The sequence below is a fragment of the Psittacula echo genome, assembly GCF_963264785.1.
Source record: "Psittacula echo genome assembly, chromosome: 10".
Classification (NCBI taxonomy): Eukaryota; Metazoa; Chordata; class Aves; order Psittaciformes; family Psittacidae; genus Psittacula; species Psittacula echo.
In genome coordinates, this window is record NC_137741.1 from 10,026,818 (window position 1) to 10,043,851 (window position 17,034).

Consider the following 17,034-nt stretch of genomic DNA (forward strand, 5'->3'; position numbering starts at 1 on the left):
TCCCACACAACCCCCAAGCATGAGCAGCCCCTTCATTGTCCCAGACCTTACCCACCGATGTTTTTATATGCCTTGAAATAGCCTCCTCTGGTATCAGATGCAAAAGCTACACTGCTAGTGGCACAGAAATCACAATCCTCCCTATTTTGGTCCACACACCTCCAGAAGAAGTGACATCAAGAGCTAGAAAGCTTTCTTTACCTGTGCCATCTGCCACTGACTTTCACATCTCTTGTCTTTCATATATCTTAAGTATCACACTTCCAGATGAGGGAAGTGATAATCATAGCCTGGATTATTTGTGAAAAATTATGAACTTCCAGATCAGAGCTTTCTCTTAAACCTTGCCCTAGAAATGCTTCTCTCTCTGGATCACATTTCTACTTGTTTTTCTTGTTAGCAACTGATACATACTTGTAGGCTGGCTTTAGTATTCAGTCAGAATAACACGTTTATGTTTATCAGAAAAAAAAACACATTTACAAAGACTCAGTTTAACAATCTGATTGATTTCAACAATTTTAAGACTGCCTCTTACTGCTAGCCACATCTGGAAGCCAAAGTGTTCCTTCCACAGAGGACAAGAGTGCAAGACTGGAGAGTCCTCTGCGATCAGACACCTTTATTTCCCCAGGCCACAGGACTCTCAGTTTCAGTTTGTAGGTTCAAACTTGCATATCTACTTCATTTATCTCTAACACTTAAATTGTTACCAGGCTTTACAGCAGATGTGCTCGCTCTGAAGATGGGTGGAATCAGAAGGTCCAGAGCGGCTTGGTAAGTTGTCCTAAAGGCTGTCCATGGATAGCTTTAGATTTAAACCAACACAAAAGTCGCTGGGTCTCTCTCACCTGCTCTCTCAGCGAAAGAATAGTGTCTGGTCCTGACGTTTGGATACTTTTATAATGGGCAAAGAGATCTTATGGTGGAGGTTCCACCCTCATGCTCAAATATCTTACATCAAAGGGCACTGCTGGGGGAGGGCTAATAGGATCCCTGGCCGAGTTCATAAGGCATTTTGCACTCTTTGCATGCAGAGATCAAGGGTCTCAGGCTCTGCAACTCCCTTTGTGCTGTGAGCAAGGCTTTGCTGAGGGAACATAATGCCAGCTATAGCTATCAAGTGTAGTATTTGCCTCAAGACAATTTCCTTTAGGGGAGTTATTCATTGCAGCACGTGGGAACCAAGAGTGGCGGAAGATAAAAATCTCTCCCATTTGTTCTGTTTTCAGCCGTCATCATCCACACTCAAGGATCAAACTTGAGCTGACAGTTTGGTTGATGACACAGGGCTCTGGTCAAAGCACATCAGCTCTCTGCAGGGCTAGTTAAAAAATCCCATATAAACAGAATTCAAACCAAGCTACCACCATGTCTAACCAGCAAACAGATAAGTCAGGAACTGGGTTTCCTCACCAGGGCATAGACATTTATCATTAGAATATACCAACTTCTTAATCAGCTATTTGACCATCAAGGGGTTTTTATTTCAGTGGAGAGAAAAGATTCAGGATATTTTCAAGCCTCCAGGTGCATTTCTGTAAGAAGTGGAACATCTGCTTCCTTTGTATTTCTGTTTCCCTTTGCTTCAGGTTACACAGATTAGTATTGCCAGTAGATTATTTGCAATGCTGACTAAAGATCATTACTGTAGGGACACCGAGAGGAAAAGTATCCTCTGCAGCTGTCAACAGCCATAACATAACCACTCTGGAGTTATTACAACTTTCAGCATAAGCAGAGCGTGTCAGGAATGCTGCTTGTTCTAACAGACCGTGTCCACAGGTAATTATTTATACAATATGTGACAGCTCAAGCTTGGGACTGAGGACTCCACCGCTCATCGACTGTTGTTGAAATGAAAATGATCTTACTGGTCCTGAGTCTTCTGCATCTGAGCAGAGACAAACATTGCTACAAAGCACTTACTCTAATGAACTTATTTATGCAACAATCTTGCTTTATGGTCATTAACTTTCATAAAATTAATAACATACAATTGTAATCTGTAGAATACAGGCTCATAAATCCGATGGGATCCACTCATTGAAAGCAAAGAGGAAGCTTAAAATGTACATTAACAGCAGATGATGAAGAAGCAGTGCTCCAGGCCCCAGCCATGCAATGTGGGAAGACACATGGAAATCCACCATCCTCTTCCTTGGACTGCCTCTAAATGTCTCTGTCTTTCTCTTCTGTAACCTTTCCATTCATGTTTACTCCCTAGTGAAATTGATCTAACAGATCTAAGCATACCTCCTATTCAAAGGTGTCGGGAATGAAACTGGTTAAAAATCTGCCCTTTTTTTTATTTCCTGGTTTTTACTCTGAGAATTTAATTTTACTTTAAATCTTAAAATCAGGGAGTGGACTTATTTACAAGGAACATGCAAAGTCCTGTTTCCCTAAAGGAACTTGGTAGCAGCAGCCTGATTCTTTGCACAAATTTCTTCCTGCAGTTACTGTTTAATCGCAGAGGTTCTCTCGCTTTTTGGGGGAAAGTTAAATCAAGGAATTTAAGAGCGAAATAGCTATTTTGGATGAATGCTATAGAGACTGCTGTTCTAGAGCCAAGAGAATGCCTTTGGAAACAAATTAAGCTAATCCACAATATAAAAACATTCAACCTGCCATATGTGTATGAGACAAGTTAATCAGAAATAGTTCTATTGGTACAGCCATTCCAGAATAACTCTCTGAACTCCTGCTGTAGCTGTGAGTACTTTTCTGCTCCCTTTCCCTTTGCTGCTGTCTCCTTCAAGCATACACAATACAGGCATAAGCAGAACCTAACAAATTCTTTCCACCAACATGCTCTGATTTTCACGTGATGTGTGTTAGGTAGGGGGATCAACTACTACTTGACACAGAACTTTTTGTTTCTGACAACCTTCTGAATGGGCAGTGCCATCCAGCCTAGCAGGGTTTCTCCAGAGCCTCAGCAGTAGCAGTGTCCCAGCTTTAACAGGAGGAAACAGAGACATCAGAAACTCAGTTCAGAGTGAGTGACACAACAAATTGACGTCAAACAGGATTAGCACCTTCGTGTCTTGATTCCTTGGTAAATACTTCATATCAATGAGTTACTTGCCTTAATTCCTGTCCCTCTGAAGATAGGAATTCAGTTTTTCTTTCAAATCAACTTTCATGTGAGATATTGAAGCACTTAGGAATAATTCACAATGAAATTAATTTAACATGGTGTAAAGCCTTAATAGTAGCATATGAACTATTCACATAAGAACAGAATGAGGAACCTAGCATTAATCTCCTGGTTTCTGAAAGCATTAGAAACAACAACTCGTAGCTCAGCTCATCTTAAAATTAGACACATCCAACTGGGCAGACAGCACACAGCTGACTGAAAGCTTCCACACAACCACCCCTAGAAGAGTTGTGAGCTGAACCCATGGAGCCAGGTCATCCTGCAGACGCTGGAAAGAAAACTGCTTCCCAGACCTGATGACCCACAACTGTCTGGGGGAAGGCTCATAGTGCTACAGACACACAGGTTTCTTCTTGCTTTTTTAATTTCATTCTCAAGGTTAAGGATGCTTGTTACCCGTATTCACCATGAGAATATCATAGAATCATAGAACAGTTAGGGTTGGAAAGGACCTTAAGATCATCAAGTTCCAACCCCCTGCCATGGGCAGGGACACCTCACACTAAACCATGTCACCCAAGGCCTCATCCAACCTGGCTTTGAACACTGCCAAGTATGGAGCATTCACAACCTCCCTGGGCAACCCATTCCAGTGCCTCACCACCCTTACAGTAAAGAATTTCTTCCTTATATCCAATCTAAACTTCCCCTGTTTGAGTTTTAACCCATTACCCCTTGTCCTGTCACTACAGTTCCTGATGAAGAGTCCCTCCCCAGCATCCTTATAGGCCCCCTTCAGATACTGGAAGGCTGCTATGAGGTCTCCACGCAGCCTTCTCTTCTCCAGGCTGAACAGCCCCAACTTTCTCAGCCTGTCTTCATACGGGAGGTGCTCCAGTCCCCTGATCATCCTTGTGGCCCTCCTCTGGACTTGTTCCAACAGTTCCATGTCCTTTTTATGTTGAGGACACCAGAACTGCGCACAATGCTCCAAGTGAGGTCTCACGAGAGCAGAGTAGAGGGGCAGGATCACCTCCTTCGACCTGCTGGTCACGCTCCTCTTGATGCAGCCCAGGACACGGTTGGCTTTTTGGGCTGCGAGCGCACACTGAAGCCGGCTCATGTTCATTTTCTCATCGACCAACACCCCCAAGTCCTTCTCTGCAGGGCTGCTCTGAATCTCTTCTCTGCCCAACCTGTAGCTGTGCCTGGGATTGCTCTGACCCAGGTGTAGGACCTTGCACTTGGCATGGTTAATCACTCCCTACCCAAGTGGTGAAACATTATTCTGTGCATCCAAATTCATCCTTATTAGGAAGAAGCTGGAACCAGTTTTATATGTAAGGAATTTCCATTTCTACTGTCATTTCACAGAAAATGGGGCAAAGTATTTAAAAACAAACAAACAAAATCCCCTCCACAACCCACATCTGAAAACAAAGCAATACCAAAATGAAACATTTGCTGTGATTCACCTAAAGCACAGTAGGGAATCCCCAGAATTTCTTTGATTAGAGAGTGTAATCATGGATTTGCATACAGACACACAAAAGGGACCCATGCTATGAAGAGACACTCCCTCTTTCACTTGAACAAATACCAACTATTGAAGCATGTCATATGAACTGTGAGATGCAAATGGATCTTGAAAAACTGAGGCTCCATCTGCAAGTTATTTACCCTGTGGAGGGAGTGACTTGCAACAGCATTTGTTCTTCTGCTGGGGAGAACAACTCACAGTACAACCACAGAATAACCCCGTGTTACAATCCTTCAAAACAACCCTCAAAACCCCACCAAACTCGGACTTGCAATGAAAATGCTTTAACCTCACCTGTGCATGCCAGAGCAGGCCGGGATGCAGACAGGACACCACTGAGTTACAACACGGTGCCATGGTGGGGTAAGGCTTGCTGCCAGGGGGAACTCTGAATGCTCCAGCTGCTTTCACATTGCAAATACATCACCAGAGCCCAAGGAAAGTGCTGGACAATGGGATATTAATTTACATCCTGACATGCTGCAGCCAAGCAAGGGAAAGCAACCAGAGGAAAGGGTTGCTCAAGGATGACTTGGAGATGTTAAGGCTTGAAGGTCCGCAGGGAGCCTTGCCGCTGAGCGGCTGTCTGCACAGGGAACTGGAGGAGAAACCAGGAAAGCCTGGGAGTTACCAAGTTTCAGGGGTGAGGCAGAAAACCGAAACAAGCTGCCTGCAGCAGCACTCGGTCAGCCCAGCGACAGCTCAGAAGCTGTCTTAGCTTTAGTCCAAGATTTACACTGCTTTCTCTCCCGTGTTTCTGAGGCTACAGAAGGCTTACCCCATTGCACTGCGCTTTTCCTTTATAAAGTGATTAATACGGTTCAGCTTGTCTGAAAGCAGTGAAGACCAGTCTAGTTAATTCTAAGAACAATGAAGGCTGGTGCAAGACCACATCACATCAGCATTTCTCTGTTCAGCGCTCCCAGAAAACGTAGGAAAGTTGCATTGACTTTAACAGCCACACGCATTTATCTTGGCCGTAGCTGTATCAGGTTGCTACATGCCACAGGAGAGTGAGGAAAAAAGGCAACATGATGCTTGGTGTCACATTGTTCAAAGGAAGTCAGCTTCTGTACAGGAGAAAGCAATTAGCTGGGAACAATGGGTATGTCCCGTACTGGCAGTCTGGGATGGGAGGCCTGGCTGAGCAGGCTAATGGTTGGCCAGCTAGGACAGGAAAAATAAACTGCCTTAGCTTGTACTTTTATCTCTCACGGTGTCTAAATGATACATCTACTCGTGTAAGTATTCTGCTTAAACACAGTTAAACATAGGGAAAAGAATTGAAACAGCTACTGGAAGAGAACAGAGTGAATGAATCAGAGGTTGCTAGGGAATACTCTCAGGCACCAAGATAACTGGATCCAAACGCAACTGCAAGAGCAACAATCTCAAACCAGCAGTTTTTTACAGGACATGGTGCACCGGGGCTCACTTACACTGCTGACACCTCTTACTAAAGCACAGCTGCTGGGGTTACAGTTGAAATGGACCCGGAGCAATGTAAGGTCTTACCATGGACTAAGTGTGTACGTGTTTATTTAGCCAGTTCGCATAATCTGGGTTGAATGCTGTGTTGTCCTGATGAACTGGAGCACTATCTTACCTGAATTAACCAGCACAGAGCCAGTCAAGGTATGCCTTGACATCTGCTGACTTACCAGAATACTAGCCTTTCTATTTCTTATGCCTGCTCAGGCACGTTAGAAATGACTTGCTGCATTTCATACACTTCATATGAGGCTGTAACAGCAAAAGAGGAATTTAATAATACCTGGGATCAAAGACTACTCTGTAACCTCAGTGCAACGCTCCTGATTTGATTTACCATTAAAAAGATCATTTACAATGGAAAAGTCAAAGATTAAGCAATTTCCCTTTTCTTTCCATATCTAAAGAGCTTCATGTGACTTCATCCCACGGTGACAGTCTGTACTTACTGTCGCTTTGAAGTACGTCATTATCTACAAGCTGTATTCAGTGTGGCAGTGAGGGAAGTATTGCTAACCCTGTTTTACAGAAAGGGAAACCAAAACATGGAGCCATGAGGTCTCTTCCCCAAGACTATCTCCTGAAACCAGGGACCATTCTCCTGGCGAGGGTGCAGCTCCAAGCACATGCCGGGTCCCAAGGACAATAAAGAAGACTTGCCTCCAGCCCTCCACACAAACCGTATGCCTGCTGTAAACGTTTTGCCATACAACCTCACCACCACAGTGAGATGCTGTCACTGCAGATGTTTGCTGCTCTTGGATGGAGGTTGGAGCAGGCTCCGGAGCAGGCTCTGTGGCACAGGCAGGGCTGCAGCACAAGGCTCGCTTTGAAGCATGGATCAAATACAAGCAGTGATTGTTCCTGCAGCACTGAGAGGGAAACCCCACTGCAGAGACCGGAAACAAGACGTTAAAGCACAGATTGCAAAACCTGTTACCACAGGAGAGGCCTCCAACATGTGGCTCTTCCAGCTGTGATAATATTAGGGGGCTGTGGAACACTTGTTGGGGATTAGTCTTTGTTAGAGAAGCTCACAAACAACATTCATAGGAAAACAGTTGCATAAACTTTACAAGTCCAGCTGAACACAGGAGTTATATGTATAAACATAGAAACAGTAGGTCCAAAACCAGTTCATTTTGACTGGAGGAGGTTGGGCACCTCCAGCAGCAGATCTGGAGATCTCTGTAAAAGCAGATGGTTCTGCTACCAAGGCAGGAGCTGGAGAAAGGCATTTGTCCATGAGCCATATCTGAGCACCTCCCAGTCCACGCCAAAGACAAGTCTACCAGTTCTCAGTAGATGAGTGTCCAGAGAGGGTTGGTGCTGTATTAGTTTAAAGCCACTCCTTCAGCTACCCTGGTGCAAAGCTCTTTGCAAGTCAGGCCTCAGAAAAAATATTCCTAAAGTGCAGTTTCGCCTGAAGAGCCAGGACACTGGGATTTACAGCACCATTCCCCTATCACTCGAGATATGGTACTCCTAATCCCTAAAGCTCTTCTGCCTTAGTCTTGTTGTCAGGGCTGCCAAGGATGCTCGGGGTACAGCCTGCAACTACCCTTCACACCAGCTCCCCCAACTGCACCCAGGGCTTTTTGAGCTCTTTTAGACCCCACAACTTCTGTTCCCAGCCTTGACAGGAGCACACATCATCACAGTGTCCACGAGGAGCAGATTGCCTAGCTCCCGATGGCCACTGTTCCTTATCTAACCATCCATGGGGCTCATACTGCCTCAGAGAGGGATCGATCTTCACCAGCAGTTTGGAGAGAGGATTGTTGACAGCCAGTTTTCCAAGGGTGTTTCTGGCACAGAGGTCATGTCAGCAATGGAAAGACACATGCATGGGACTGAAGCCTGTTCACATCAGCTGAGGTTAGGACTGTTGAAGTGCCCTAGGTGGCGAAACATAATCAGCTTCAAGTGTGTGTGTGACGTTGTGCAGTCAAAAGCTGGCACAGGAGCATTGCTCCTGCCTGATGCTTATCGGTGAGATACATCAGGTGCACCACTGAGGGGTGAGGAGCTCTCTGCAGGCACACTTTGCTCCCCAGTGCAGTTCCCTGGAGAGAAGTGGATTCACCCAAACTGTGTCTGCCAAGGCTCCACTCCCATGATCTCTTATCAGCTCAAACATGTGGATAACTAACTGTGGCAAACACTTATGTGCAAGACAATCAGCAGCACCAGCACTTCTTTCTGATGTCAAGGTCTTCTGAAGCCACACAGGTTATGTCTGTTAGCTAGAAAGCTTGCTGGTCACATTTGCATGGGGAGAAAAAAAAGGCAGCAGGAACGAGGATGCATTCTGGGAAGGATTACTGAGCTGGCAGAGGAGAAAGTGCAATTTAGTGCTAAAAATAATGGTAACATAAGGAGATTCTTGGAGAGATTCTCCGGTTATGCCGATGGGCACTGGAGAGGAATCAAAGAGACAGATTCCTACCGGAGCAGAGCATGCCAGCTGCTCAACACCTTGCATAAATTGATCCTATGGGCACAAACACAGCTACCAAATGCTAGACGCTTGCAAAAGTGCAAGCGAGAGCTCTCTAAGGCCCACAGGCTGACTATCCCTTGCCCCAGAGCTGCTCAGCATGCCACATAGCCACTAGCAAACTGGGTTCACACTGGTGGTCTCGGGGAGAGGTGACAGGCCAAGGACACCTGTGCTGCCAGATGTGCTTCAGAAGGTTTCCCTGCAGCATCCCAAGCACTGGGGCATTTACAGCTGTTACCCACATCTGTGTGGGCTTCCCCTGACGGTGGAGGAGTGAGGACAGGAATGTCAATGGAAACACAAGTGGGACTTCCTGTGATTAGTTAACACTCTTAGTCCAAAAGGGAGCATAAACCTGGTCAGGAATCTCCTCTTGGACCACCCGTTATCGCCAGCAGCTCTCTGGGCTGTTCTGTTTCCCAGCTCTCAGTTCATGTGCTGAATTCACACTCTTAAGTGGGTCATTTTTCGTCCTTCACACAATGCAGCTCCGAGACTGGTGGCTCCTCACTCGAGGAGGTCTTTCCTTTTGTCAGCCTCTGCACACCCTTTCCAGGGTTCAAATAGGATGGTGTTTTTCCTAAGCTCTATGAAATGCAAACACAGACAAGCTGCCATTTGACCAGTTCTGCAAAGCAAAACCTCCTTCAGCGAGGTATGATTTGTGGATTAAAGTTTTTACCCTTGATCTTAACGCAACCTAAAAATCCCTTCCAGCAGCTTATCACAATTCAGCTAACCCCAATCTTCAAAAGGTTCTCTATCTGAGCACACCAAGGAAGGTCTTTGTCAGGGACTTTCCAAAAGCCCTCGGCAAACCTCCTGCACGCAGGGTACAGCACAGGCTTCTGAACTCACAAAACGCCTGATGAGTGAGAACTGGGGGGTTTGATGTCAGGAGCAGAACAAGCCTGGGCATTATTTCACATCAAGACCTTTTGCCAGTCATCTGGGAACTCACCACATTGTTCCAGGAGCATGGAAAACTGGGGGCTTCTGGCAGAGCACATTGTTCCTCATGGACGAGCTTTATGTGGTCCTGGAGAGGTGTTAGTGGCTCCCTCGGGTAGGCTGGAACTGGTCAGTGAAACAGAAATGACAGAAAACAGCTCCTAAAATCCCCTGATTTCCAGATGCTTCTTCACAGGCTAAGCTGCTTTCACCCTCCGAGACATGCATGAACGTGAGACTAAAACATGTGCAGTCCAATGGATTAACCAAAGGATGCCACGAATTTGCTGGGAGAAAGCAGACTACGTGCCTGCATTAACTAAGGACATAAGGAGATCACTATGAAAACGCTGTCACAGGCTGCTTTGGCAATTTTTGTCTATTCATAATAGCTCTGTTTAGCCCTCTTAAAAACCAGAAAAGATTATCATGATGTAGTGTTACCAGTTTCACAAACAATGCCACGCTTAGGAAAATACCTGAAAGTCTGGATAGGCAAACAGAATATTTTCCTTATACTCATCTAAAGAGCAAGATAAACTCCACAGCAGCAGAAAGTGCATTCACGTTAACTCACTGGCAATGAAGCTACGTATTGCTAACCCAAAATTAGCTGGAGCTCTAGCTCTATGAAAAAGTAGCACATCATATGCAAGTACTCGCTAGCACACACAGAGTTAACCTCTGTGCATTGCCCTTTTAAACAGAACTGGTTTTGAGACGTATTTGTTTAAACAAGTTAACAGAAATGTCAGAGGCCATTTCACCGACTGCACATGACGACAGCCGCCTTCCTCCTCTATCAGCAGAGAACAATTACACACTGGGAAACAGGGGCTTACTAATGTTGAGTCAGAGCAGGAAAATCTGTCCAGAAAATCCAAGCAAATGGAAGAAAGAAAGGAAGAAAGAAAGGACAGACTTTGCATTCTGTCTTCCCCCTCTTCCTCCTCTCTTCCCTCAATAACATGACCTCCTACTCTGGCTTGAAATGCCCCATGGAAGAATTTGACACATCGACAGCCTCATCTGTTCCCACAACTCCTACATGGGTAATCGTAGCAAATAGGATGTCTGGATAAATCCTAGCTAAGGTTAACGACTTCTTGTTATCTCAAGGCAGGAAACTGTTTTCCAAGGAGTATCAGGAAACAGCATGTCCTTCCAGGGATGGGCTTGTGAATAAAGAGCTCTTAGACCTACTCCAAGACGAGACCTCTGGACTTTCTATGACCACATGGACAAACCATGCTGGTGTTTCCCTCCAACTGCAAGTCTGACAGCAGGGGACACCTCCATGAAGGACCCAGGGCCAAAGTGCTTGTTAATTGCTGGGCACAATAAGGACCTGCAGAGAATGCAATTTTATTTGATTGTAGGAGCCATCTCTTCCATGTTTAACTGTAAATACTCACTAATATCTGTGCACACACGGGAGCTTCCAGCACCGAAACCAACTGGCAAGATCAGCTGTGAAACACCAAGTCCTCTCCCGGGTACTGCCCTCCTCGCTGCCTCTCCTCTAGAAACAGAAACCATAAGAGAAATTGGGTTATCCCCTACTTTACTTTGGAGTTGATCTCCACCTATGAAGCTTATTTGATTTCCACTTGTGACCATGACACAGCACAAGGCTCCAAAGCCAGTGCTTCTGCTTTGCCATCTTTTCCCAGAGGGACCCATTGCCTGTTGGAAAGGCTCTGCAGCACCTCTCCATCTTTGCAAGGGACAGGCCATTCTGAAACTACCACCATCATCCTAACCCTATCTAGTTTTTAAGAGCAAGACTTACTCAAGACAAAGTAACAAAAGAACCACCAATTCTACGATTTCTGATCATGCATTTAACTTTTTATTGCCAGGAGAGGATAAAACCCAGGTGAGATGCAATGAGTTATTCTGGGATAGTTCAAAAGACTTAACCATAAATAACTCAATACTCCCATCTCTTCCAAGAAGACCAGTCCTGCTCTACCTTCCTCTCCATCAAGCAAAGATGTCACGCATAAGTCACTTCTAAAGTCAGGAGATGTCAGCTCTTTCTCATTAAGGGAAGTCTACTATGTGAGAAAAGCTACAGAATTCAACAGAGGTTGCAGCCTCATTTTGCAGACAGACCCTTTGATGTTTAGATGCGCACTATAAAACCTAGCCCTGATGTGCACAAAGAGCCCTGGAGTGACAGCCTGCCAAGGCAGCGCTGCATGGCCCTTGATGGTTGAGTGGAGCGGGGTCTGCTCCTCCCTGCCAGGGTAACAGACAAGGAAGGCTCCCATGCAGCTCACACATTTCACTTCGGGTCCTTCCATTGTGCTAAAATGGCCATGCAATAAAATGCTACCTATTGTATCCACTTAATTCTCCTCTGAGGACTGGCTGGCTCTGCTTTTAACATCCTCTCGCTGGTCTCACCTTCCTCGCTATGCTCTTGTGCCGATTAATTAGTTAATGTTTGCCGGTGCTTTGAAGATGAAGAGTGTTAAGTACTCAGCATTAAGCATGATCATTATAAACCTACTGCAGGCTCTGGCAAGGCACTTCAGGCAGGCCAGTGTTACACTGGGGCCGCTTTATCCTTTTGCCTCAGAACTACCATCACCTGCAGCATGTTTCAGTTACCCAGAAACACATGGCACGTCTTGTCTTAGAGCTTAATTATGAAACAACTAGTCAATGCTGTGCTGCTGGCAGAGCAGAAAGGCCAGCCCTGGTTCACACTGCACAAAACAGCACTGTGACAGACCAAACAGCAAACCGCCTCCTGACAGAGGAAACAATTCCCATGATGAACCACAGTGGTTGGGTGAGGGGACCCCCTGCAGCAAACAGCCAGGATGCAGCAGGATTGCGGCAGGAGATAGAGACTAAAAATGGTCAGCAGAAACGAGTTACAGGAAAATCCAAGACCAGGAAGTGCAGCAGCAGGAACCAGAAGCAAGGGAGAGCATCCTGACCCTGGGCTCCAGCCAAGCTGCCTGCAGCCCTGCAAAGACACTTTACCCTCCTTAATCCCTTCTGGAATATGCCACTCCTGGGTCTGCATCTGGGTCAGCTCAGTTCCCAGTTCAGCCACCTGCTTCGCCAAAGACAGGCTTGCACCAAGACCAAGAACTGAAGTCCCCATGGTGCAGACACTTGTCCCCTGCTGCGTTGAGAAGCCCAAGGGATGGCTGGAGGTGACCCTGTGCAGCTGCAGCCACTCGATCCATCAGAGTCAGGCCCCAGAAGCGGTGCTGAGCAGGAGGGGACATGTGCTGGACACGGCTGCAGGAGCAGTGAGCACTATTCCTGGCAGCACAAGACACAGGTGAGGCAGGAGAACGCCAATAGTCCTCTGCCTTCCAGATCCGTGCCTTTGTACGTTTGATATATGAAACAGCAAACCAGGGTATTTGCTATTTCCTCAGTAATCAGGGAAACCCAGTAAAACAGTTTTCTTCTCCCTGCCAGTGAAAGACTGTTACCTGTTGGTGTTTTATACAGTCAATCCCTCTTTCCTATGTTTTTTCTTTAAACTTACTCTCCTAAGAATATTACAGTTGCTGTTCTTTATGCACAGCATACACCCCAGAATGAAACAAGCTGGTAATCAAGCTAATAAATATCTGTCACCCCATGAGTACTGAAATGAGTTAGGAAGCTTTTTCTCAGACCCATGGTATGACCAAGATCCCTGAAGCACTGAGCTTCTTTTCCCCAGCCTCAGCACCAGCCACCTTGCAGCAGAGGCTCACACTGGAGCCCTGCTGAACCAGTGACAGCACAAGCAAGGGGAAATTTAATAACAAATGAATTCCTGCTATTACAAACCACTTCCACTGCACTTCCAGGGTTTTAAAGGTTCATGGCAGGGTAAGCCATCTCCTTTCACCCCCAAGAGTGCAATTGAAGGCTTGATTTCCATGATTGCTGAGCTCTCACTGCAGCTCCCATTAGCTGTGGCAGAGCCTGTGGGTGTTCAGCTCCTCTGAAACACAACAGCTTGATGTGTGGAGGGGGGGGAAAGCACCTCCACTCTGACTGAAGGCTCAAGATGCACCCAGTAAGTTTCCATTCCTGATGTGAGGGGCAAGCGCAAGTACATGCTTGGGGAAGTCTGCTACACACTGAGTCCATGGGCTTTGAGCATGGAGCTGCCCTGAGCAAGGATGGGAATAGGCTGTGTCAGCAAGAAAGGTTTGACTCCAGCTCCTGCCCTTGTACCTGCAGTTAAAGGCAGCCAGAGTGGGGAGAGCAGGCCAGGCGTGGGGTACTTTGGACATGTCTGATCACAGCCTTAGCCTGCACCAGTCCAGAAAACCAACAAGCTGATGTTTTCATGTAGGGCTGGACCTCCGGAAGCTCTACATTAGCAGCAATCTCAGCCCTAAATTTAATTGGCAAGGGGAAGGTTTGATAGACATCTGCCCTCAGTTAGGAAGTGCTTTAGAGAGACAGCAGATTCTTCAAAGTAATTCTCCCCCATCACCTACAGTTCCTCCTTCTTATCTAAATGTGATATTAGCAACCCAGCTATCGATGCTCCCCAGGGATTTCATTATTTGCAAGAAATCACTGTTTGCTGCAGCTGGCAGACAGTGCTGGGTAAGGTCTTCCGGGATCAGAATCCAGGCTGCTTTACGGCTTGACATTAGAAGGCAATCACATGAAAATCAGTCATCTTGTACATAATCAGATAAATGCAGTCATCAAGCACAAAGTTGAAAGCTCTTCAGTAAGAAGGAGCAGCGCCTTTTGCTTTGTTTTGGTTTTGGTTTTTTTCAAATGCTGAAATGAACTATTAAGTCAAAACCAAATCATGAAACACTTACTCAATCTCTAGTGTTTGTCAGACTCACACAGGCTTCTGTGGGAGGTCTGTTTAACAAGGCTATTTCCAGCTATCCACCTGGAGTCAAAGAAGGGCAAAAAAAGAGAAATAAGGTGGACCTTGTCCCAGTGCAGACTAGTCCCACCGCATGGTGCCGACTGATCCAGAAAGCTTCCAGAGCTTGGCAGCTGTCTGGGGAGTGGCTACAGCCACCCAATGAACACAACAATGCACAACTACAAGAGAAAGATCAGAAACCCAGGCCAAAGCCAAGGGTGCAGGAAGTTTGGTGCAAAGATGAGTGGTGAAACTACATGAAACTTGTGTCAAACGTGATGGGCAATAGAGAAACTAAATTCTCTTTCTGGGTGAGGGGAAGTCAGTTGGTCCCTGCTACAGGGCACTCCTCCGTCATGCTGACAATCACAGAGCAATGCCTATTCAAATGCACTGGTTGAAGACCACAGGGATCCCAGGCCAGAACACAGCTCAAACCACACTCTGTACACTTACTTCTTCCACATCATTGCTACTACATTCAGCAAAGGAAAGAAATTTTATCCATCTCTTCCAGGACTGCTGTGGTCACAGAGAAGCTGAAAATCAACACCACACTGATGACATAAATTAAAGCAGAATAAATTCTTTGCTCTTTCTATAACCCAAACACCAATGAGGAGAAAGGAGAAAGATTCAGCTCTCTGCTGGTAGAAGCAAAAGTGCTCACAACTCAGGCCTTTTGGCTGTCAGATGTTTCAGAACTAAATATAGCCATGACCCTAAATATATCCCATGTACTGTCTGCATAGAGTAAATGAAGACATGGACCAGCTAGACAGATTTATTCTGGTAGTGGTGCCATGTGTAGGATAAACAGTACATGCTTATCCCAAACTGCTACGCTGCTATAAAGGCTGTGATGCTGCAGAAACTTCATTTCAGAATTAACTGTAGAGAAACAGGAATTGGAGCAGTGAGGTTGCTGAGGTTTAACAGGAACAGACTCAATGGCATTAAGGAGACAACCTGGGCTCAGGTTACCAGATAGGAAAAAGGATGGATAAAGAGTCCCTGCGTGAACGCTGGCTTCCCCCTTGGAAAACAAGGCAAGCACAGCTCCCTCCTGACTGTTCTGGAGATCCGCAAGCAGAAAGGCTTGCGGAGCCGCGGGCAGGAGGCACACCCCGCATTCCTGACCCTGGGAGCCAGCCTCCCTCCCTCCAAGGGGGTCAGCGGACAAATCAAACGCCAAGCGTTTCCCAGCAGGACGCTCACATACCAGGAGCCTCTTGGTCAAGGGAGCAGCACATCAACCTCGGAGCTTTTCCCACAGAAGCTGGGATCGCGGGTTGGTGAAAGTCAGGTCCTTTTCCTTTCTGTGCTTTCAATTCCTGCAAACTCTACCCACTTTATCGCAGAGACTGGAGCGGGCTGCTCCAGGGGAAGCACATACTCAGCAGTGCACTGAGCTTTGCTCCTAAAAAGTGAAAGAGCAAAACCAAATCAAAGAAACTCACTCACTACAGAAGGCTGCACTTTGCCTGTGTACAGATATTAAATACTTTGGAAGATGGCAAAGTAAATTGGTGTGGGAAACAACTGAAAAATAACATAATAATTTTATTGTTTTTGTCTGAATCCTCAAAGCCTGGTGCACTGCTGTATTTCCTGAAGTAACGAAAACCAAACCAAAAAAACCCCCACCACAAACGAACCAGAGAGCTGATGGATGAGGCTTCTCCAAAGAAGCCTGCAACGAAATGGTCTGACCAACCTGCGTGAACACCGCACTGGTTGCTGCCATGACTTGTACATACAAGGACTTTAAACCTGATTCCTACTGTGATGATGAATCATTGTGTAAGCAGAGCCTCGGAACCAAAGTATCATTGGCAAAGGGATCACCCTCTACTGGTTTTTCAGTTCCCTGCTAATTTTTTCACTGCTGCAGCTTTAGTTCCCCAGAGAATGACCATAAACACCCCTAAGGTAATGACCTAGCTGAACAGGGCTGTATTTATAGCATTATTATTTCCCCTTTAGTACATTTTGGAGCATACAGAGAGCGACCAGGCCGCTTGAGGATTGTATCCCAACATATCTACTATAAATATTTATTCGAGTGACTTAATTTTAGCTTTACCTAGGTCTTTCGGGGACACACAGCGGGCCTTAGCTTGGGAAACCAGAGAAGCAATGCAACGTGACCTTCTCATGTTCAAGCCAGTTTCCCCTTACTATTGCTGGGTTCGGTTACCTGTGCATAACCCATCTGGTATGGCCTCACAGTGTCACTGCTTTTCTCAGAATGAATGCCAGGACTCACAGTGCTGTGTGGATGCTGCATCTATTGCTGGAGCTAATGATGGAAAAGGCTGCAGATTTCATCTTATTTTCTTGCCACTTGAGACCCTTTGCCATGACAATGAAAACACCGGCAGTGCCCACATTAGTGTCAGTTCCTTTCTGCCTAGTACAGAACATTCTCATGAGAGAAAGATTCGTCCGGCTACTAAAATGAAACAAAAATAACTCCCTGGTCGGAGGAACATCTTGGAAGTGAATTGCAAGTAGAAGAACAACGTAACCCCTGGAGCGTGACTTTGGGTGTCTGCAGTGAGACGTGCTTCACA